The sequence below is a fragment of the Mustelus asterias genome, chromosome 16, assembly GCF_964213995.1.
Source record: "Mustelus asterias chromosome 16, sMusAst1.hap1.1, whole genome shotgun sequence".
Classification (NCBI taxonomy): Eukaryota; Metazoa; Chordata; class Chondrichthyes; order Carcharhiniformes; family Triakidae; genus Mustelus; species Mustelus asterias.
In genome coordinates, this window is record NC_135816.1 from 21474588 (window position 1) to 21499897 (window position 25310).

At 44.3% G+C, this 25310-nt stretch overlaps 1 protein-coding gene across 1 annotated transcript in view; it reads left to right on the forward strand.

The window, feature by feature from the left end:
* The window catches only part of LOC144505046 (teneurin-2-like), a 2673959-nt gene that overhangs the window by 969848 nt on the left and 1678801 nt on the right, over positions 1 to 25310 (forward strand). Inside the window, exon 8 of the mRNA XM_078230751.1 lies at positions 11626 to 11741. The gene's annotated coding sequence lies outside the window, so the exon portion shown is untranslated. The remainder of the gene's footprint in view (positions 1 to 11625; positions 11742 to 25310) is intronic.

A 25310-nucleotide genomic window follows, 5' to 3' on the forward strand; every position in this document is an offset into this window, starting at 1 on the left:
GTGTACTGTGAGCTCTCCTGCCACACCCCCCACAGTCCCCCGCCCGCTATCCCATGGACATCGGAACCCCTCCACCATGCCAATCGTCCCCCGTGCCAGTCTCCCACCTCCCCCCCCCCCCCCCCCCACCCCTCCCCCCCCTCACCTGCCCCACGGAGATGTCCCAATCGATCCTTAAAGTATAATTTGCTGTTTATGAAGGTAGTCTTGGAGAGAGTGGCCACAGCCAGAATTTCATCCAATGGAAATGTGAGACTCGATAGCCCTCCACCTCATTCCATTCCCTCCCCACCCCAGAACGCAACAGAATAAAAAAATATTCCTTTTGCTTTAAGTTACTTGAAAAATCAGCTTGCCAAAGTCTCTGCCTTTCTCTCCAACTTCACGTTACCCCTTTAACTGCAGAGTACATCTGTAGCAAGAACTTGAGCAATAATAGGTCTGGAACTGCCCTTAATTTCCCTGAAGTAAAGAACAGTTGCATAATTCCCAGCTCCCCGAAGAGTATCTGTCCTTAATTCTGTAAAGTGATTTGCCCCTATAAACAGCAGTCTTTGCTCCTGGCCCTTAGCTCAATGTATTTTTTCCCTTCAGTGCTGCTGTGGGTTTAGGGAGATTCTATTTGAAACGATACAAGATTCTTCATGAGGACAGCTGCACTTTCTATTTCCCTCAGCAATTGGTACACGAGAGTGGAGACTAACGTATCAGCATAAAGAATATACAAGTGTCCCAGGTGGCCTGCGTCTGAACCGCAGAGAGCTGAGACAATTCTTTACTTGTCCAAGTGCGAATGCATTGTGAGGCTACCCTCCCTTGTCGTTTGGTCAAATGCATGAGGATTAACCGTGCACGGTTTTTACATGAACTAAGCTGTCGCGGGCACCCACCTCGTAAAAATAAACAACCATATTAAACCTGGACTCTCCAACTGGTTCTCTTTTCTTTTTTAACCTTACTGGGCCTGAAGCTACTTACCTATGAACCACGTTGCCAATCTGTATGTCACCATGTCTGTAATATGGAAACCTGCTTCATACTGCCTTTGCCTGTCCACTTTGATGTGCCTGTGTAAAAGATGCCTGAAATAGCTTCCTGCAGAGCTCTGCCTGATTTTCTGCAGATCATTGTAATGCTAAAATCTGAATACATCCATATCCGGGCCTGCATCCATCTTCGTTACGCCGTGAATGCAACAGAAGGGCAAGAAGGAAATTGACTTGAGCTAACCTCTCTGTCTGTAGTAGTGTTTAATTAATAAATTCTAGCTTAAAATAGTGTTTCCCTGCATTCCTTACATTTTGGTATTTATTTGAGAGCCCCTTGATCATTTCTAACAAAATGAAATATTATTGCGAGCGAACTTTTGAGGTCACAATTTTATAACCGGCAGAAAGGGGGTTGGTGGCTAATCAGGGAGCCGGTCTCAGAGGAAGAGAGAGCTAAAGAGAAATGTTGGGGGGATAAAAAAAGGAAAGGGTGAATTAATTTTATTTAAACGTTAAATAATGTTGCTCATTACAGAGGGTGAAAGAAAGTAATTGGGAGCTGTACAGGCAGGTCTTTGCTGTGCAAGATCTCAGCACTTTAATACAAATTTTTTTTGCCTTACCCCCTGAGACTCTCATCCTCCTTCAAACATGAGGATCGGGCAGCTGAGACTGCCAACTTCTCCAAGGCTACTTTAATCAGCTGGCACAAGGTGTACTTACAGTGGCGAGATCTCCTTGTCAAATTGTTCCTCCTGAGATTATGTGTTCAGCAGCCGTAATGCACTGCCTCCAGCAGTCTGCCAAAAACAGGTTCGTAAGAGAATAACTGTTGAGGCTTAAATTTGACCTCCACCTTCTGAACGGTGTCTCTTTGCTGTGCTGTGAGAGCTACCCACAGTTATCAATAACATTCTTTATTTGTAACTGGGCAGTTGATTAATGGCAATACTTGGACATACTTTGCCCTTTTTGTACATGGTTGAATGCTTGATACAAGTAGAACTTATGGAGATACTCAGCCTTCATGACCTGTGGGCTTGTAGCAAATTGCTCACCATATTTTACCACAGGCCATTGTTCGGAATATATTGAGCAACATATTATTCAAGAAGAACCACAAAGTAGGTCTCGTAACCGAAACACTGGGAACTCTTTATTACAGGTGTGCACTCTGCACTGTCAAATCCTAGACTGCTTAACCGTGTTCCCTACAGGAGGAGCTAACCCCAGGGGTCAGTTGACCTGCATTCTTAAGGGTGCAGTATGCACCCCATACCCATAACATATATATATATATATATCACAACCACATCTTAAATGTAGACACATTCTGAGTATTTCTACATGCACAGCCTTCGTACCCACATTGCAGGAAGAAATGTGCAAGTCAAGGAAAAGTTGTTGTATCAATTCTCTTGGAAATATAATTTACCCTTTATTGTGCACATGACTTTTGTCAAAAAGGAACATTTTCAGAATTGGCATCAATTATCCCAAGGCAAAACAAAACTGTGGAGGAAGAAGAACTTTCCAGAACGTCAGTTGACAAATGTACTGAGATTAGTTGGGTCTGGGAGGAGGGAGCTTGGTTGAAGAGATGAGAGAGAATAAGATTGAGGCCATTATTTTGATCTGATGTTTAGTAATGGTGAAATAGCAGATTGTTTTTATTTTAAGTTTATTTATTCATGTCACAAGTAGGCTTAAATTAACACTGCAATGAAGTTACTATGAAAATCCCCCAGTTGCTACACACCGGCGCCTTTTCGGGTACACTGAGGGAGAATTTGGCATGGCCAATGCACCTAACCAGCACGTCTTTCGGACTTAGTGGGAGGAAACCGGAGCACCCGGAGGAAACCCACGCAGACACAGGGAGAACGTGCAGACTCCGCACAGACAATAACCCAAGCCGGGAATCGCAGTGCGAACCACTGTGCCGCCCTTAATGTTATCAAGTGCAATACACATACAAGCACCAGTGAGATTCCGTACGGATGATATTACAATGTAGCAGATTCATATCAGAATCTGGAGCTAAACAGTTAAGTGTTGATTAAAAAGAAAAAAAAATGCAACAATTTAAATAATCCTGGAAAACTGTTGAGGAATAAATTGTAAAATGCATAAAATTAAATTAAAAGCTGTGAAAGAGGCACTCGGAGTTGAAAGATGAAAATTGATAGCATAAATCTCGAAGAATGTTTGGGAAAATTAGCAATTTTGTGAATGATATTTTTGTGGGCAAATATTAAAGAACAACTCGAGTCTTCTGAAGATGAATGAGGTGAGATGGCAGGAGAAGAAAGATCGGTGCGTGGCTTTATTTAATAAAATATTAATTGTGGGAAATGATGTGTCCTTCCCTGTAGTCGGATGGGGTCGGCAGTGTATCTGAGTTGATGGAAGAGATAGATTAATAATGAAATGGTCATTAAAAATCTGGGAGTACTGAATATTCATAAGACAACAGAACCAGATGGAATGCATCCAAAAATACTTAAGGAAATGATGATCGAAGGAAGGGAAACTGTAACTGAAATATTTCACAGTTCATTAAATACATGGGTAGTACCAGAAGATTGGAAAAGAGCTAATGTTATTCCATTTTTTAAAGGTCAGAAGCACGATCTGGGAATTTAAAAACCTTGTAAGCTTGACATCGAAAAGATTAAAAAAAACTTTGGCATTTGTCTTAAAGGAAGCAGTTTAGGAGCATTTAATATGAGTAAAGGCATTAATTCCCAGCCTCTGCTTTAAGACAAACAGGTCACAAATTTATTGGATTTGAATTATTTTACAGGATTGATGGTTGTCAGTCATATAAAAGGTACATCTTCACCTCCCAAAGTCATTTTGTGTGGCGTCACACAAAAGTTATTTGGGAAAAGTAGGATAAAGGAATGAATTAAGCTGTCATAAATTGGATAATAAATGTTGACATAATAGGCAAGCAAGCTTGACGGTCAGTTACTCATTGGACAACAGTGATTAATACAGTGGCTTGGAGTTTAGTCCAAGAATCTGCAATATTCACAGGAGTTGGAAATGCGCTCAAAGTGCAAGTTGTTTAGCAAAGCAGGACTTTGAGGGTGAAGACCAAGGGGTGGCTAGCACAGCTGCCTCACAGCGCCAGGGACCCGGGTTCGATTCCTGGCTCGAGTCACTGCGGAGTCTGCACGTTCTCCCCATGAGGTTTTCTCTGGCTGCTCCAGTTTCCTCCCCAGTCCGAACGATGTGCTGGTTAGGTGCATTGGCCATGATAAATTCTCCCTCGGTGTAGCCGAACAAGCGCCGGAGTGTGGCGACGAGGGGATTTTCACAGTATCTTCATTGCAGTGTTAATGTAAGCCTACTTGTGACACTAATAAATAAATAAATCTGAGGGAGTATACAGAACGTTTTCTACTGTGTGGTTTACTGAAAGATGCTGAACTGGGGTGGGAGGCAGGGGGTGGGAGGGCTGGGGTGGAAGTATACTGTTTACGTGCCTTGTTGCACTGTGTAAGATGCTTGCTTCACAGTCTCCCCTGATTACATTCATTTAATTTACTTTAGGTATCAGCAGTGGCTCAGTTGATCGGACTCTTTCCTCTGAGTCAGAGGTTATGGGTTCAAGTCCCATGCCAGGGGAGGAATCCTCCAGGCCGGCCTGGAGTGGGTGGAAGGGAACTTCTCGCCGGCCAAAATTCAGCTTCCCAATGACAGGATGGATGCTCGCAGTTAAGTTCTAGGAGCTTTAAAGGTGCATCAGGAACCCTTTTGCATTCCTCTGCATGTCCTGCTTGATCATTAAAAGGATAATTCCCTCGATTAAGTTCCCCCTCCGAATTAAATTATACACGAGTGAGAAAAACATACCTTCAGATGCATGGCTGCATATAAGTGGCATGCCCCAAGTGGAGTAATCATCTTCCTGGAATTTGGAGTGAGTAGCTGTGACCTTCCCTTCTTCAGGGGTATTCTTCTGTAGAAGGCTATGGCTGATTTTGGGTGTCACTTGTTCAAGGTATATGGAGGGCAACCAACGGAAGGAGGATGGAGACTACTGGGAAGGGTCATAGAGACTGAATAAGGAAGGCAGAATCAGCAGGAAGGATGGAACTGAGGACAGGCAAAGGTGCAAGGGTCAATGAGAGTGGATAGGACGGTGACTGGGGAGAAGCCAGACACTGTGTTGGGTGCAAAAGCTGAGTGGGGAAAGGGGTGGGAGAGAGATGGTCCTGAACGATAGGGGCACTATGATTTGTACTGTGGGTACCAAAGAGTGGATGGAATAGTCAGAGAGGGGAGAGTGGGCTCAGTAGAGTGGCAGGTCCAGGGAGAGTAGTTGTGAGAGTCAAGCAAGTAGACAAGTCAGCTGGCGCAGATAACAGGAGGGTCAGGGTGGATATGCGGACGGTAACATGTGTAAGCTCAGGGGAAGAGAAGATGTGTGTCGGGCATAACAGTGTTCAAGGTTAGTAGAGGAGAGAGAAGTCGGTGTATTGCATGGGTGGAGGGTGTTTGAGAGGAGTTGGTGAGTGATGGGGAGGGCAGAAGGTGGTGGATCTGAAATGTGAAGGATACCACTTTTTAAAACATGTTCATCAAAATACAAATATTCTGAAAGCGCAATCCTTCGAAGTGGGGGGAGAATCATTTTGGATGGGTGGAGTTAATGATGAGCACAATTGGCCACCTAATAACCATGAATCAACTGGATGGAAACCAGGCTCAATTGGTTTCTCCTCTCTACAGTGGAGTCCAAATGGTAAGAGGTTTCCTCCCTGAATAACATCAGTTCAAGTTTATTCATTAGTTTCACAAGTAGGCTTACATTATCACTGCAATGAGGTTACTGTAAAAATCCCCTAGTCGCCACACTCCAGCATCTATTCGGATACACTGAGGGAGAATTTAGCATGGCCAATGCACCTAACCAGCACATTTTTCGGACTTTGAGAGGAAACCAGAGCACTCAGATGAAATCCACGCAGACACGGGGAGAATGTGTAGACTCCGCACAGACAGTGACCCAAGCCGGGAATCGAACCCGCGTCCCGTCCCTGGTGCTGTGAGGCAGCAGTGCTAACCACTGTGCCACTCTATCAGTATCCCAATCAGGTCAGGAAAAACAGGGGCAATTCAAGTTGACCAAGATGGTGGGGAGGGGGATGTAAGCAAAATGGAGGGAGGGACGAAGGGAGAGAGACATGGGTTAGCAGGGCAGGATGGAGTGTTAATGACCACAGTATGCCAGTTTAAATCCTTGAGGATTCCAGGTCTTTAGATACAAATCTTTCCATCTATAATTGAGTCTATTCAATGACAGAGCCTCCACTGTCCGATGTGGTGGAGACATGCACAGACTCACTATCCTTCGAATGTTGAAATTCATGCACATCTCAATCTAAATGAGCTACCTCTTACTTTTAGACTTGTGTCCCCTTTTTCTGCGCACTCTAATCATGGGGAACAGCCTTCCTGCATCCACTCTTCAAATGTTTCACGTCAATAGCCTCTCAGTTGTCTGCACTCTCAAGCATACAAGCCCATTCTCCTCATTTTCACCTCATGGGACAAAGCCAGATCCTCAGGATCAGTCTGGTGAACCTTGGTTGCACTCGCATGACGGGAGAGCTAAAAGTAAGAAGAGGAACAGGACACAAAATATTTCAGGTGAAGTCTCACCAAGGCTGTAGTGAACTGCAGCCAGACCTCTTCAAACCTGCACTGAATATTTTTGCAATCAAGACTAACTTACCTGCTGTCTCTTTACTTGCCAACTACACCTGCATGTTAACTTAGAGTAACTTTTGAACAAGGACAGGCAGGTCTGTTTGGTCACTATTTCTCTTTATTTCAGCACCTAGGATAGAGTCTGGTTTTCTATTCCTCAGATCACAGGGAAGGGCCTCCTACTTCTGCCTTTCATACTCCATCTGCCATGATCTTGGCCAATTACTTAGCCTGCGTCACTCCCCAAGAGCCCTCATAATGTAGGACACCAGCAGGGAATCCAATGAGGTTCAAATTAGCGGGTTTGTTTAATTATAGGGTTGCTGTCCACTACGGGCAAGAACCTGATCGGGGCGGGTGAATCCCGAGAGTCTTCACATCCATCAGGAATCCCGATTTTCAGGTGCGCCCCAATCATCGGGGCATCAGGATTCCCAGTGGCCATCTGAAGAGGTTGGAGAATCTCCCCCAGAAGGTCTGTGGCTATAGAACTGTAATTAATCCAATGAACGTGGCAGAACCAGCACAAGTATCACTGGCTGAGCAATAGGTGTATGCTGATGCAATTAGCATGCTCCAGTACTTCTGAGTAGGTGACCTTGTCCTGCTAAACAATAGCCAAGATACGTCCGAGACAGCAAAGGTGAGAAATGTTCAGCCTTTTCTCCCACCTAGCACATTTATCCAGGTCTCACCAGTGTAGAGGAGGATGCAGGCTTGGTACACTCGCAGTTTGGTCTATCCACTTGGAACCATGGCCTTTTGGGTAAGTGTCGGATCAAGCCCAAGATGGGGTTCAATTCCTTAGCTTGTCAGCTTGAAGCTTATTTGTCTCTCTTGTGGGGATCATGAGCTGGATTCAGTTGGATTTTGAATTTGGTTTTTGGAGCAAGCAAGGAATTGATTTGGATTTGCCCGGTCCATTCTGAGCATTGGCTTTGTAACTTTAAGGATGGTGTTAAAAAAAAATACAATAAAACATGAGAATTATCCATTTGGCACAGGAGCCGATATAAAGATATGCATACACAAGCTGTACAATACCAAATGGAAACTCTCCTTCACCCAACATCGTTGGTATATGTGTCTAAGCATAGAAGCTGATATAGAGCCACAGCTAAGCTGCACAGTCCCAAGTGGCAATGAGCTGTTAAATTTTCTCTGTAAATTGTGGACGGGATTTTCCGTCCACACTCGCCCCAAGATCGGAAAATCCCGCCTGAGGTCAATGGACTCTTGCATGGTCTGTAACCCGCTCGCTACCAATCCCGTGGCAAATGGGATGGGAAAATTCCGCCCCTCAGTTGTTCTAATTTTTTTGTAGCAACATTCTAAAAACTACAACAAAACGTTCAACAATTGGAATCCAGCAGCCTCAACAATTACCATCTCAGGTCTGAGGGTAATAATGGCTTCAATTGCGATTGGTTTTTAACACTGGTATTTATTGCTTCACAGCTGAGTATAAAATGGGGCAATAGCCATAGCCAGTCAGCTACTTATTATCAAGCCCCTTGGAAACACAGAGAATAATGCCGTGGCATGTTTACTAGGGTCTTGAATGACAGAGGATCCAGATGAGATTATTGTTTGACTATTTTTTTTTACTGGACTTATGATAAAGTAATTTTACACAAATGAAACACTATCTTATCCTGATCAAACACAGCCTCTGGAGATTATTGACTGCAGTTGATGGTTAGAAGTGAAACAGAGAGCTAAAATAAGCATCAAAAACTTTGCTTCAACAGCGAGGGAGAAAAAAATGAGCCAAGCAGATGGAAAGGGGAAGCATTACAAAGATAATGAGAAGGAAGAGATAAAGCAGTGGAGCAGGTGACAGTCTGCGGGATGCAGTGTGATTCGCAGAGAAGGTATCGGATTGGCTTCTTCATTCAGGCTGCTTATCCACAGCATCAATTTGCTGTTTCCCTGCATATCCAACATGATGGAACCAATTAACAACTGAGTATGAAACAGCCGTGACCAGTTTATAATACCCTGCTCCCTTTTACTCTGCAAACTACCCCAAAACCGACCTTCTCAGGCCATCACGTTTGTACTTGATGCTGTGACAATAAATTTACAATGAGTGTTGAAGGTAATTATGCATAGTTTTTCTGAGGAATTTGAAACACCCTGGCTCGTGCCTTCTGACTAGTTGGGGCTGAGGATCATTTTACTTAGCCAAAGGCCTTGAAATTGTTCATTTTAATACCACATGGGGTGCAAAGATTCAAGAAAGTGTTTAAACACCACTTTCTCAAGAGAACTTTTGATTATCTGCTCAAGGGCGGCGTAGTGGTTAGTTAGCACTGCTGCCTCACAGCGCCAGGGTTCAATTCCAGCCTCGGCTCACTGTCTGTGTGCAGTTTGCACATTCTCCTGGGCCGGAATTTTATCGCCTTGTTAATGCAGGCTCGGTGGGCCAAATGGCCTCCTTCTGCACGATAGGGATTCTGTGAGCAATAAATACTGACTTGCCAATGAATAGGCAAATAAAAAGCATCTATTGAAATGCTATAAGCAGACATGTCCAGTGTCTGTACAAGGCAGTGACATTCGGGGCTGAATTTCCCGGCGCTACCCAGAACTCCCAGTCCTAGCGATGGTGACCTCCCATGGCGGGTTCCCCAGCAGCAAAATGCCAAAGACATTGGTGGGAGCGGAAGATCCTGCCAGCAGCCAATGGAGAGCTGAACATGTCATGAGGTGTGGCTTGGGGGGAGAAAATCTTGCCATATGTCTGTCCAAATAGTTTGTCACCTGAAGTTCCTTTGCCTGTTGCTGCCTTTCTTGCCTACTCTCCTGATGTTACTGTATTCGGTTCTCCATGAATGTTACTTCCCTTGATACTGCTACATTTCTAATATTGTGTACTCTTCAAACTTCTTAAGTTTAAGTATTAGTGTCCCAAGTAGGCTTACATTAACACTGCAATGAAGTTACTGTGAAAATCCCCAAGTCGCCACATTCCGCTGCCTGTACGATGAAGTCGAATTTAGCATGGCCAATCCACCTAACCTTGGACTATGGGAGGAAACCAAAGCATCCGGGGAAAACCCACGCAGACACAAGGAGAATGTGCAGATTCCGCACAGACAGTGACCCAAGCCGGGAATCGAACCCTGTCACTGTGCCACCGTGCCATCTTCCGCCTTCCATCTTCACTCTTTTGGAACTCGCCCTTTGACAGATGCTTCAAATTATGGAACTTACACTTCATTCGATTGTTCTTTTTCTCACAATCTAAAGGCTTCTGAAACCCAATCTTTGTGCCTTCGGCCCATCCCATGACTTAACTTGTGGTGCCTCCAATTTCTGCAACCGAAGTGATGTCCTTATTCAGTCTCAACTATTCTTTGATATGAAAAAAAAGTGATTCTTGGACATGAATAGAAAGATCCAATAAAATGGCTACACTTTGGAGAAAGAGGCCCAAATATCTTGATCAACTATTTCTCTAGGTCTGAGTTTTAAAGGTGAAAAGTTATTCCTTTGTGTCCCCATGCACAAAATTATTGTACAAGTTGAAGTAAACTTTGTTTGTATTTAAGGATTGAGAAAGCCACAGAGATAACCCCCTCAAGGAATCAACAAGCCATAAATTACCTGCTCTCTAAACATAAGTAATTTCGTAATTGAATTCTCCCCATTGTGATTCTGGCCTGATTTATAGTCACTTAATTAATGATCAGTGTTTGAACTCTCAGACAAACCTTGATTAAAGGTTGTGTACTTTTTTTTTCTGCTTTCTCGTGTTTCAGAGGGGAGGATGTTTGTAAAGTGGTTTATACCTTGAACCGACTTGGAACAATCCGTGGCACAAATCAGCCACGATTGATGCTGTTGTCTGAACTTTTCAACCATGTGGTGTTTTCTCAAAGCAATAACTCACAAAATCTAAGACTGCAATTAATGCCATACTTTCTGCTAATGAACAAGACTAAAGCCATCTCTCATAGTACTGGTCTGAGCTTCCATTATGAAGGTAACAAGGACTCAATTCATTCCTAGGACTGATGCTGGCTTTTAAAAATTGCATTGGCTGCCATTCCTTTGACAATCATTTCAGGGCTATTTTTATCAATGTTTTAGAACGGGTGGCATGGTGGCTTAGCATGCTCACCTCTGGAATCTTGGTTCAAATCCAGCCCACACTGTTGAAGTTCAGTGCAGAATAAAATACATTAACTGGTCATCTATCACATGGCTGTTTTTGGGACCTCACTGTGTGGTTTTGCTATCTTCATTGAATACAAACTTACAGCAACAACATTTTTTTAAAAAAAGCTTTAATTCATTGACTGAATGTGAGGAGCCTTGTAGTGTCGTGAAGATATGAAAGGAAATATATAATGCCAAGTTTTCCTTTGTCTTTTGCTTTTCCCTATCTGTCAGGTGATAGGGTAACCAGTGAATTTAAGACTGTCTCAATCCAGTTCTTCATGTTCATGTACTCAACAAATCCTGCTCAGCTCTTCCCACTGTGTTGACGAACTAAGTCCTGTGCATTCAACAATGAGCATGCCCAGGAGGAATAATTCATGTCGTATTGTTGTGAACTTCAACCACACTAATAACTGATCACTACTAATGTAGTCCTTGCAATATTTACCACTGTGCATCTGAGAAAAATCTCATGTTATATTTTTTTGGAAGCATATTTCTCCTTCTAATGAAAGCGTTAGATAAAAAGAATTTGTTTAATTAGCAAACCACACTTCTGGCAGATGTGTAGCAATAAAAGATTAAGTTTAAAGTTTTTTTTATTAGTGTCACAACTAGGCTTACATTAACATTGCAATGAATTTACTGTGAACATCCCCTAGGTGCCACACTCTGGCGTCTGTTTGGGTACACTGAGGGAGAATTTAGTACGGCTAATGCACCTAACAAACTCGTCTTTCAGACTGTGGGAGGAAACCGGAGCACCTGGAGAAAACCCAAGCAGACACAGGGAGAACATGCAGACTGCGCACAGTGACCCAAACTGGGAATTGAACCTGGAATCCCTAGCTCTGTAAGGTAGTGGTGCTAACCACAGTGCCACCAGGCCGCCCAAGTTACTTCCAATCTTTTCTGCTTATATTTCATATTTCTAGCATCACATTTTTGTTCTGAAAACCTTATGAATTTGCAAAGGTATCCTAGATGAGAAATTTGCAGAAGGTTATCGGGATGTTTCTTAGAAAAGCATGTTCTAGTACCAGAGAGAAGCTATCCAAAATCAGTATTGTGAAACAAGGCCCCTAAGATTGAACTTTTACATTAGTTGGAGGGTGAGAAAAGTGGGTCCCATCAAGTCTAGTATTTTAAAATGTAAATAAAGGCATTATGAGGGCATCAGAACTAGTGAAAATGTACTGGCAAATTATGTCAAGGGATAAGTCAATGAGGCACAGTGGTAGAGATTAAGAGATATTTCAGAATAGACAATAGCGAGCAGGCTCACTTCTCTCTGCTGTGAAGGTCGAATCTTCCAGTGTCATTTACAAATTGCTCCACTCAACCTAAGGGTGATCTAGGAAATTGGATCAGGAATTGGCTAGCGGATAGGAAACAGAGGGTGGTGGTTGATAGTAAATATTCATCATGGAGTGCGGTTACAAGTGGTGTACCTCAGGGATCTGTTTTGGGGCCACTGCTGTTTGTAATATTTATTAATGATCTGGATGAGGGTATAGTTGGGTGGATTAGCAAATTTGCTGATGACACCAAAGTCGGTGGTGTGGTAGACAGTGAGGAAGGGTGTCGTAGTTTGCAGGAAGACTTAGACAGGTTGCAAAGTTGGGCCGAGAGGTGGCGGATGGAGTTTAATGCGGAGAAGTGTGAGGTAATTCACTTTGGTAGGAATAACAGATGTGTTGAGTATAGGGCTAACGGGAGGACTTTGAATAGTGTGGAGGAGCAGAGGGATCTAGGTATATGTGTGCATAGATCCCTGAAAGTTGGGAATCAAGTAGATAAGGTTGTTAAGAAGGCATATGGTGTCTTGGCGTTTATTGGTAGGGGGATTGAATTTAGGAGTCGTAGCGTTATGTTGCAACTGTACACAACTCTGGTGCGGCCGCACTTGGAGTACTGTGTGCAGTTCTGGTCCCCACATTACAGGAAGGATGTGGAGGCTTTGGAGAGGGTGCAGAGGAGGTTTACCAGGATGTTGCCTGGTATGGAGGGGAGATCCTATGAGGAGAGGCTGAGGGATTTGGGATTGTTTTCGCTGGAAAGGCGGCGGCTAAGAGGGGATCTTATTGAAACATATAAGATGATTAGAGGTTTAGATAGGGTGGATAGTGATAGCCTTTTTCCTCTGATGGAGAAATCCAGCACGAGGGGGCATGGCTTTAAATTGAGGGGGGGTAGTTATAGAACCGATGTCAGGGGTAGGTTCTTTACCCAGAGGGTGGTGAGGGATTGGAATGCCCTGCCAGCATCAGTAGTAAATGCGCCTAGTTTGGGGGCGTTTAAGAGATCCGTAGATAGGTTCATGGACGAAAAGAAATTGGTTTAGGTTGGAGGGTCACAGTTTTTTTTTAACTGGTCGGTGCAACATCGTGGGCCGAAGGGCCTGTTCTGCGCTGTAATGTTCTATGTTCTATGTTCTATGTTCTAATTCGCCAGCAAGGTCCACCTTCGTGATTCCTTATTCCTTAAATCTCCAGAAATCCTGTCATTCCTGCCCTATCCTTTTCAAACATAACAGTTTTTACAAACATTCTCTTTGATTCTCTTTGTGCGGGACCTAGTCGAGAAGAAAAGGGAAGCATACAAAAGGTTCAGAGAGCTTGGCGAAGATACGGATCTAGATGAGTATACGACTTGTAGGCAGGGACTAAAGAAGGAAATAAGGAGAGCCAGAAGGGGTCATGAGAAGGCCTTGGCAGGTAGTATTAAGGAAAACCCTAAGGCGTTCTATAAATATGTGAAGAGTAAAAGGATGAGACGTGAAGGAATAGGGCCTATAAAAGGTGAAGGCGGGAAAGTCTGTATGGAACCAATAGAAATGGCAGAGGTGCTTAATGAGTATTTTGCCTCGGTTTTCACAGAGGAGAAGGACCTGGGTGGATGTACTGCAGGCTTGTGGTGGACGGAAAAGATTGAGTATGTGGACTTTAAGAAAGAGGTTGTGCTGGAATCTTTGAATGGCATCAAGATAGATAAGTCGCCGGGTCTGGATGGGATGTACCCCAGGTTACTGTGGGAGGCGAGGGAAGAGATTGCAGAGCCTCTGGCGATGATCTTTGCGTCATCGATGGAGATAGGAGAGGTGCCGGAGGATTGGAGGATTGCGGATGTGGTTCCTATTTTCAAGAAGGGGAATAGGGATAGCCTAGGAAATTACCGACCGGTGAGTCTAACCTCAGTGGTTGGTAAGCTGATGGAGAAGACCCTGAGGGACAAGATTTATGAGCATTTAGAGAGGTTTAGTATGCTCAAGAATACTCAGCATGGCTTTGTCAAAGGCAGATCGTGCCTTACGAGCCTGGTGGAGTTCTTTGAAAATGTGACTAAACACATTGACGAAGGGAAAGCGGGAGATGTGGTTTATATGGATTTTAGCAAGGTGTTCGATAAGGTCCCCCATGCAAGGCTTCTAGAAAAAGTGAGAGGGCATGGGATCCAAGGGGCCGCTGCCTTGTGGATCCAGAACTGGCTTGCCCAAAGGAGGCAGAGAGTGGGTATAGATGGGTCTTTTTCTAAATGGAGGTCGGTCACCAGTGGTGTGCCCCAAGGATCTGTTCTGGGACCCTTGCTGTTTGTCATTTTCATAAATGACCTGGATGAGGAAGTGGAGGGATGGGTTGGTAAGTTTGCCGATGACACGAAGGTTGGTAGGGTTGTGGATAGTCTGGAGGGATGTCAGAAGTTACAGAGGGACATTGATAGGATGCAAGACTAGGCGGAGAAGTGGCAGATGGACTTCAACCCAGATAAATGCGTAGTGGTCCATTTTGGCAGGTCAAATGGGATGAAGGAGTACAGTATAAAGGGAAAGAGTCTTAGTACTGTAGAGGATCAGAAGGATCTTGGGGTCCGGGTCCATCGGACTCTAAATCAGCCCCGCAGGTGGGGGAGGTGGCTAAGAAGGTGTATGGTGTGCTGGCCTTTATCAATCGAGGGATTGAGTTTAGAAGTCCGGGGATAATGATGCAGCTATATAAGACCCTCGTCAGACCCCACTTGGAGTACTGTGCTCAGTTCTGATCGCCTCATTACAGGAAGGATGTGGAAAAGATTGAAAGGGTACAGAGGAGATTTACAAGGATGTTGCCTGGATTGAGTGGCATGCCTTATGAGGTTAGGCTGAGAGAGCTCGGTCTTTTCTCCTTGGAGAGACGTAGGATGAGAGGAGACCTAATAGAGGTATATAAGATGTTGAGAGGCATAGATCGGGTGGACTCTCAGAGGCTTTTTCCCAGGGTGGAAATGGCTGTTACAAGAGGACACAGGTTTAAGGTGCTGGGGTGTAGATACAGGGGAAATGTTAGGGGGAAGTTTTTCACACAGAGGGTGGTGGGCGAGTGGAATCGGCTGCCGTCAGTGGTGGTGGAGGCAAACTCAATAGGGTCTTTTAAGAGACTCCTGGATGAGTACATGGAACTTAATAGGATGGAGGGTTTTAGGTAGGCCGAGAAGGTAGGGATATGTTCGGCACAACTTGTGGGGCCAAAGGGCCTGTTTTGTGCTGTAGTTTTTCTATGTTTCTATGTTTCTTCTTGATAATGAATGCAGAGCAGTTTTTTTCTGTTCATAATAGTAGCAGTTTTTGTTGCACTCTTTCCATGTCTCTGTTTTTCTCGTGTCCAAAATGCAGCTACCCCTATTTGGGTGTCAATATGTGAAAACTGTCACCTGATTTTTTTCAGTAGGTTTGGGTTTCTTTCTCCATGGTAACCAGATCACATGGGCCTGTCTTCAGGCAAAGGTTTTAGTATGCCCACCTTTCCAGAACATTGTTCACATTAAATGAATGGAGACATTTTATAAAGTTTTGTAAAGTCCAACATTCATCACTGTGTGTATAATAAAAATAAAGAGAAAGAATAGAGGAAAATGTGATCCAAAAAAAGAAAGTGGACAATGAAATGCAAAATAAAGGAATTGAAAGGTGAGGGGAAAGAATGGAAAAGCAAAGCAAATGTAAACATAATGGCCGAAATCCTCCGTCCTCATTCGCGGCTGGGATTTTCTGGTGCCGTCGACAGTGAATGGAGTTTTGGTGGGAACACAGAATTTCCCATCCTCCGTTTGCAATGGGTCTCGTCAGAAATGAGACCGTTAAAATCTCACCCAATCAGAATGAAGGATAACAAATGAGAGCTAATTCGGAGAGCAAACTAAAAGTAAGTTACTGAGCAGTGACACATTGTCCTGCTCAAGTTGAGTTGAGCCAAAGCAGCAATTTGTGTTTTGCCACCATCATTCTGCCCCCCCCCCCCCCTCCCTCCCTCCCCCCCCCCCGCCCCAACAGGGTTAACAGACGTCGGGGGGGGGGGGGGGGGCGCGTTGTGGGGTTGGGGTGAGATTAAATGTCTGGGGTTGATTGGCATCAACATGTGATAGGGTGGATTACAGGCCAGTTAGGTGTGGAGGTCAGAGGGCTAATGGGACCCCGACAGTGCAGAAGGAGGCCGTTCACCCCATTGAGTCTGCACCGACTCTCTGACAGAGCATCTTGCCCAGTTCCTATCTCTGTAACCCCACATATTTACCCCACTAATTCCCCTAACCTACACATTTTGGGACACTAAGGGGTAATTTAGCGTGGCCAATCCACTTAACCTGCATATCTTTGGACTGTGGAAGGAAACTGGAGCACCAAAAAACTTGGCCAACCAGAGTTAAAGTTGGAAAGCTAAAATGCCAATGAGGTACGTTGACCTCATTATCACATTCATCGTATCAGCCTGCCGTTTTGCTGTGGACTGGCTTCCCGCTCAGGGCTTGGCCTCAGTTGAAGCCAGAAGTGGTAGGGGGGGTGGAGGCAGGTTTGTGTCAGGAATCTAATTTAACCCTGAGCACCCCCTATCCAATTCCAACCCAGCCAATATTTTTAGATTGAATTTTCCCCCATAACATGTAACAACTTTGGGGCATTTGTTTGAATAACTGATTTCTACTCCTCCCTCTCCCCCCACCCCCAATAAGGAGCAACTCATTCTGTGGATTTGTAAATTTCTTTGCTGTATCCACTAATGTAATGCTGAGACAACAAATATTTGTACTTAAATGTCAAAGGAACTAAGGGGCTCAGTTGGAGCTAATAACTCCTGCAGCTATTGCTTCTCACGTGTAAGGAATTGGATGGTGTTATAATAATTGACCTTTCACAGATTTAACATTGCTTTTGTCGAAATATTCTGCCAACTTTCAGAGCATGTTATAAATGTTCGAGGCAAGCAAGGAATGTGGCTGAAAGCAAAAACTCTATTCATAGAATCCCTGCAGCACAGAAGGAGGCCATTCGGCCCATTGAGTCTGCACCGACCACTATCCCACCCAGGCCCTATCCCCGTAACCCCACGCATTTACCCTGATAATCCCCCTGTCAATTTAGCATGGCCAATCAACCTAACCGGCACATCTTTGGACTGGGGGAGGAAACCGGAGCACCCGGAAGAAACCCACGCAGACACAAGGCGAAAGTGCAAACTCCACACAGACAGTGACCCGAGGCCAGAATTGAACCCGGGTCCCTGGCACTGGGAGACAGCAGTGCTAACCACTGTGCCACCGTGCCGCCCCTTTGTGCTGCCAATACTTAACCTGTCATGAGTGCTGAGCATAAATCGGGGTAAATTATATTAATCCCATTCTTTTACGCCATCAGCCTTTGTAACTCTTCCTAGTTACTATATTAAAAGATATGTCTCGAGCAGAAATGGACAGAAAAAGCAAAATATCTTTTGTCACTTATCGGAAGGATCCTGGTGGCAAATCTTCTTTAAACTCCAACCCCAGCCTGTGTGCATTCAATGAAGTGTGATAATTCCTCATGTACGATATTTTACTCTGGCTGATCAGACCAGCAGTCTTTCCTTCAACAGGAATGAAACTGCATGTTGCTGAGCAAAATGGATTAAAAAGGCAATCAGAAAGAATGAAACTTACCGTTTTAAAGTCCGATGATTCTGTGTTGGCAACTTTTCAACAACATTTTGCCAGTTTCACAAAGTTCCAAGCAATCAGCTGTGGAAGGCAGCCTTGCTTTTTGATGCACATTAGAATGAAATTTTCATCTGATCAATTCCATTACTCCTCGTATCAAATCTGGTGCTCTTAAAGCCATGTTTCTTTTCTCTGTCTCAGTAACACGCACTTAATTTGTGCTTTTCTGGCAACAACTCATGGCTGTCAAAATATTGATTCATCTCCCAGAAAGCATGCACAAATGTAAGGCAGACTTATTCTGTTTCTGAGTTGTGTGGTAAGAATTAATCACATTACCTATTAAACTCAGGAATATATTGTTGCAGAGGTATAGTGCACTGAGGTTTAACATGTTTGGGAGCGTTTTACAAGGCTGTACCACATATTGACATTTCAATGTTATTTCAACCTTGACATTAAGGCTGGAATTGTACACTTACCCCCAGGGCAGGTTGGTAGGCAGGGTGTAAAATTGGATGCCATGGCACTGCTGTTGAACGCACTTCTGACCCAACCGCCCGTGACTACTGGGTATTTTAGCTGCAGCACAGGGTGGTGCAGGCAGCCTGCGAGTCTGTGGGCCAAGTGAGCCCCTTAAGTGACCATAAACCGGCTACTTAAGGGCCTCCTCCCAACACTGCTAGTGATTTCTCCATGGTGGTGGAGACTGTTGCCAGGTTTTCAGGTGGACCAGTTAATCCTGGCAAGCCTATTTGCAGTCCAAGGGATTCTAGGGGGATCGCCTATTCCCATTGGAGGCTGTCCGATAGCTATTCTATCCCCCACCCTGTGTTTCCCCACTGCTTCCGCCTTGTCGATCCCACAACCTCTCCCCTCCCACCCTTTGCTGACGCCCAGCAACTTGACCCCATTGAGACTTCAGATTTTTCTGTAAGTCCAGGCTCCATGCTGCTGGCTCACGGTGACTGCCTGCAGTCCCAGCCCTGGCCACCACTTCCGGTGGTGCTGTTGGGAGAAGAAATCTGCTGGCTATAGGATTGGCCAGCGGCTCTCTGACGTGGAACATCCTTTCCAATGGTGGGGGTGGGGGTGAGGGAGGCAGCCATTTAATGACTGCTGAGTGAACTGGCCAAGAGCAGGTTTCTTTAAGCTTATTTATTAGTGTCACAAGTAGGCTTGTGTCTCTGGCTGGAATTGAGACACACCATGGCGACCAGGAGCTGAAGGTCCCTCTTGTCATTTTATGCCGACGTGAAACCGATTATTGGACCTCCCGTCACATTCTCCCCACCTGTAAACCCACCAGGAGGGGCGTGGAAGTATTCCGTCCAATGTCACTCCTTCATTGTTGCTGAATCAAAAAACCTAGAATTCCCCACGTAACAGTACCGGGAGTGTTCCCACACCATAAAGACCACAACAGTTCAAAAAGGTGACTGACCACCTTTTCCAAGGCAATCAGAGAGAGCAATAAGTGCTGTCCTTGTCAGTGACACACATACTCACTGGAATTCTACCGCCCCGCCTACCACAGGAATCGGAGCGGGCGAGGGGCAAACAATGGGAAGGTACATTGACCTCGGGCAGGATTTTCCAGTCTTGGGTTGAGCGACGCCCTAAAATCCCGCCCACTGTGTGCAAATAATTAATAAAGAGAACACTTAGAATCCACGAACCCAAAGCAAATGCAGAGTATTCCAATGTTCCATCAAATCATTCTGTCACCCCCACTTCAATCATGTGAACATTTAAACTTCTTTGGCAGAATTCCCCCATTTTGAGACTAAGCCTTGTGACAGGGGTGGGAACGTGGACTGTTTCCCGTTGTGGTGGCCGGCAGGAAAACTTGCCAAATCTTCCAGCCCCGACCTCCTTAATTATGCACTGGGTTTCTTTACACTATGTTCAGTGGCGGGCAGGCCTGGATGGTGCATAGACCCCCTAGTGCCCTGGCGCCATATTGAATAAGTGCCCAACATCACTGACCCACTGTTGAAGGGAAAAGGTGGACCTCTGGAAAATGAATGTGGATCCTTGGGAGCACTTTGGGACCGGAAGATGGACCTCTTGAGAATGAAGATAGAAATCCAGGAACATTCTGAGGCTGGAAGGTGGACCCCTTCCAGGACACCAAAATTGGAAGGTCCATCTGTAGATGCTTCCCCAACTCGCCACTGTGGTGTTCCAGGGACCATTTGCGGAAGGCCTCCATTCTGAACTCCAGAGGCAGCCCCAGACATTGCTCAGAGGAGTCCCGGCATCTACACCACATTGTTCCAAACATCTTTCACGCTGGCATGCTTTTCCATTGCCATTGTGGAGAATCTGGCATAGGGGTGGTGAGGCAGGGTCAGGTCTTCATCTGCATTCCATTCACGGGATGTAAATGAGATTCATGCCAACCTCTGGCATCGTTTTCCAACCTACCATGCTGGGGGATCTTATTGCAACTTACAGGATACTGCGAGGCCTGGATAGAGTGGACGTGGAGAGGATGTTTCCACTAGTAGGAAAAACTAGAACCAGAGGGCACAACCTCAGGCTCAAGGGACGTTCCTTTAAAACAGAGATGAGGAGGAATTTCTTCAGCCAGAGAGTGGTGAATCTGTGGAACTCTTTGCCGCAGAAGGCTGTGGAGGCCAGGTCATTGAGTGTCTTTAAGTCAGAGATAGATGGGTTCTTGATTAATAAGGGGATCAGGGGTTAGGGGGAAAAGGCAGAAGAATGGGGATGAGAAAACCATCAGCCATGATTGAATGGCGGAGCAGACTCAATGGGCCGAGCGGCCTAATTCTCCTCCTATGTCTTATGATCTTATGGGCACACCAGTGGAAGATCCTGCTGGAAATTCACACCAGCAGGAAATGATTGCTATATCTCCCACCATTTCTCCCCAGCATGCCCACCATCGAACACACTGGTGGGGTCCTCAGAGAATTCTGCTACTTGTCCATTCGTCAGCTTTCCCATGAGTGTCACTGTTGAAGTGCAGGAGTTGGTTAAACTCTGTTGGCCAGGTGACTAGCATGAGTTCAGTCCTTGTACTGGCTGTGGTAGTTCATGGATGTCTGCTTCCTTGCTTTGCCCCATGCTTGATGTGGATCCATGACGCTTAAGCTTTTTAAAATACTTGTCTCCCTCTCTAACAGAGAGGGTCCCCCATGAACTGCTGTTAATTAGCTTAACTGCTGTTGGGTTCAACGGCAATGTAGAGAGTTTGAGGATACTATTGAGTTGGAATCTGGATCCTCAGGCAATGGCCTGTGGATGTTGTGCTATGCTTTCTTGCTCATGTTGTATCAGCCTCAATGTATAATGTGATGGAGGCTAGTTTACACAGTGGCTCATGTGAGTTGTAATTGATCGGTTTAATATAACTCATTATATAAGAGAAGGGTAAATCTGAGGATATGCGAGGCATGCTGTTTTGCATCAGAGCGTTGGGTACATGTGAAAGAGGCTCAAAGTGGTCAAAAAACAGCTCCAATAGATAGCATTGCTCCTACTTATTTCTTAATGGAACTTTAGTACTCCATCAAGTTACACTTAGAGGTATATGTTGAAGGAAAAATGCTCTGTCCAAGAAACTATAAAGGGTCATGAACGTAGCCCAGTCCATCATGCAAATCAGCCCCCCATCCATTGACTCCGTCTACATTTCCCGCTGCCTCGGAAAGGTAGCCAGCATACCCAAGGACCTCACACACTCTCTTCCACCTTCTTCTGCCGGGAGAAGGATACAAAAGTCTGAGGTCACGTACCAACTGACTCAAGAACTGCTTCTTCCCTTATGCCATCAGACTTTTGAATGGACCTACCTCATACTAAGTTGTTCTTTCTCTACATCCTAGCTATGAGTGAGGAGAAATATTTTCACCCAGAGCACAGTGAATGTGTGGAATTCACAACCACTGAATGTAGTTGAGGCCAAAATGTTGTCTGATTTTAAGAAGAGGTTAGATATAGCTCTTGGGGCTAAAGGGATCAAGGAGTATGGAGGAAGTGGATCAGGATATTGAATTCGATGATCAGCCATGATCAAGATGAATGGCAGAGCAGACTTGAAGGGCCGAATGGCCTACTCCTGCTTCTAGTTTCTATGTAACACTACGTTTTGCACCCTCTCCTTTCCTTCTCTTTGTATGGTACCCTTTGTCTGTAGAGCGCTCAAGAAACAATACTAATACATGCGACAATAATAAATCAAATCAAAATCATGGAATCTGTATCTCAAATAATTTTTTTTCTCACTGTGAAATGAGACTCGAGAGAAAGATTTTATGTAGTAAGAAAGTCCTGGTCAAAACTTCAGGCTTTGTTTGGGCTGGTCTCAGCCAAGGTCTTGCAGGGGAAACAAGAGCACTCTTCAGCGCCTCTGACATGCAGTTCCTCTTGTGTAAACTGTGGAACTATTTATTTTAAACCTGACATACACAAAGCAGCATTTCAGCTTGAATGCCACAAGGCTGTCCTCTCTCCTTTCAAACCAGTGATCCATTTCTTTAAATCCCAATTAACATTTAACCAAATTGTGTTTTCAACAGCTTGACGGATGCTCTTGAAAATCTGTTACTTAGAATAAGCACCAATGTGCTGCAGGTGATAGTTAGTTGGGGAATGAAGTCCTGAATCACACCGTTTCCACCCCCACCTCCCCCAAAAAAAAGCAATTTCATTTGAAATGACCCATTCGATTCAAGTGTACGCTGGTTTAAATTACTGCTTGTGACCTCCTTTATGCTCATTTTTTAGGCAAAGCTGGCATACAAAAATACTTCAATTGCAGAGTAAGGGCACTTAGCAGCGCAATGACTAATGAGCTTTATTCTCGCTACAGCAAGTTTTGTTACTCAGTTCCTACTTGTCCTTCAGAGAAATTGACTGCAATCTGGATAAAATATCTAACCTGGGCGATTGCTGGGTTGCGCTAAAACCAGGGGACATCATATCACATCACAGAAAAATGGCTTAAGCACTTTTTGAACTTGTTCAAAGCCTTCACCATGACAGTTACATTATAGGCTTGTAACGGAGCATTTTACAGAATTTGATAGGGTTATCAGCGGAAGCGTCTGAAGTTGGGGGCAGTTTCAATGATTGCTCTGGTAAAACTGCTTTCGTTATGGCTTTGGTATCGATCAATTAGCGACTGAGCTTGGCTCATCCCAAAAATAATAGTAATTTTGCAATTTCCGGAGAAATTATGAGCGTAAGTAATTGAACAAATCTTCCCTGTCTAAATTGCTTAGTGCTTGTGTTACCTGAAAACTGAGGTTGGCACAGAACCTGATGCAATCAACCTAACATGCCTGCAGACCGACCTGGAGAGTTGGCAAGGATCTAAGTTGGTGGAAAGGCAAGTCAAGATCCAAGAAAATGTATTCCTCACTTCTGTGTGCTTCTTTAATCAAACCTGGAATGTTACAAATTGAGTAGCAATCTTTCCAATTAGGGCTTGAGCACATAATCTGTGCTGACCCTTCAATGCAATATTAAGGATTACTAATTTGTAATTAGTATTTCTAATTAACAATTAACATTAATTTGTCAGGATATATAATGTTCGGATCAAGGATCATGCTTGAATGAGGATTTCTCTGAATTACAGTTTGGAGATGAGTGGCACAGTGGTTAGCACTGCTGCCTCACAGCACCAGGGACCCGGTTTCGATTCCAGCCTCGGTAAATTGCAGTTTCAGAGAATTGATGCAGACTTGATGATCCAAATGGCCTCCTTCTGCACAGTGGGGATTCTGTGGTTCTTAAGATGTGAATTCAGGTTAAGTGCTCCTTTTGTTCAGATGGATCTTCAGGATTCTATGATACTATTGGAGGTTGAGCAAGGGATTTTCCTGGTCTCCCGGCCAACCAGTTTTTTTGGTAATGCTGAAAACCTGGTCTATTTGGCTACATGCAACTTGGTCATGTTTGAGTGCTTTGGGACATTTCAATACAAATACAAGTGCCCTCACTCTCACCAAGCTTTCGTTATTGGGAGACTCTGGGTTAATGCCAGGATAATGGTGAAATTTAATGATGTGACAGTGAGACATACCTGCTTCCTGTGGTTTGTTACCAGGACATTGTTTGCCTTGTGTGTGCATGTATTCCATTTTATTCAAGCGCGTCGCAAAGAATTTCTGCTCGAAGACAGCTTTCATGGTGCCTGGCTTCAATAGAATCATTCCTATGTAGTACTGGCTCCATTGAAACTATATCACAACCAGTGACCATTAAAGAACCAGAGGAGAAAATATGGAAAATCTCAGCAGGTCTGGCAGCATCTGTAAGGAGAGAAAAGAGCTGACGTTTCGAGTCCAGACGACCCTTTGTCAAAGAACCAGAGGCTGTCTTTTATTAGTCAAATCCACTTAAGAGAATGACTAATTTGCCAGGATTACTATGTTCTTACCAATATCATGCTTGGACGAAGATTTCTCTGAATTGCAGATGATAAAAAAATGCCAATTTGAAAATCTTTGTCCCGCAGCCCATTTAATTCAAACACACATTCGAAATAAATTAAACAATTAAGCAGAAAATAGTACGTTACATCAAAGCAATTACACTTCAGGTGTCTGTTGCTTTTTCTGACTGAAACTTGGGTAATATGTTGAGGAAAGTTTGTGTCGTCCTCAATTTTTATGCAATTTTTAAATGGTCTACATTTTGTACCAGGACTTTAGCTTTCCATACGATGGAAAAAATTGCTTATCAGGAGTAAACTGAGCAATCTGTACAATAATGTTAACAACAGAATTCAGAAGGGGGAACGAACATCCTTGCCTTCTTCGTGGAAGTGACAACCCATATGGACTGTGAAAAATCGTGATACATCTTGACTTGCAAATGGTTTTTCTGATGAAAGTTATGCACAAAATGTTATAATTTACATCCCAATCTGTGGGGATTCAGGGTAAACCCATTGGGACTTGCTCAGCAGTGAGCTGGATGAGAAGGAGGAATGAGTACTCGTTAGCAGAGTTCTCTCAGGTTGTGGAAAGCACTGTGTTACTCAGTGTTCAGTATTGAGATATTGGCCAAGATCTTCCAGTCAACTTCCCATGAAGATTTTCCTGACACGCTGTCAACACTGCCCGTTCCTTCCTGTCTCGGTTGACAGAGAAATGGACATTGCGTCACCTCCCATCTAATTCCAGTGAGGGAGCAAAAGAGGGGAGAGAGGACATGCCTACTATTTATGGCAGTAACTGCCATATTCAGGTAAAAGTTTTTAAAGATTCGGTTTTTAACAAATGGGGACGTTAGTGAATTGATGGGTGAATGGATGGATAGATGAATGGGTAGGTGGATGGATGAGAGAGTGAATGGGCAGTGGAATGAGATGGGTGAATGGTGTAAGGTTAGTGTATCATTAAGAGTTCTTTTAAATTCATGCTCACAGCCTTAAGTGATGTCATTGTGGGGAGGAGAAAAAAAAACTGTGGGCAGATCAGGTGACGGATTTAATTTTCAGTTTCA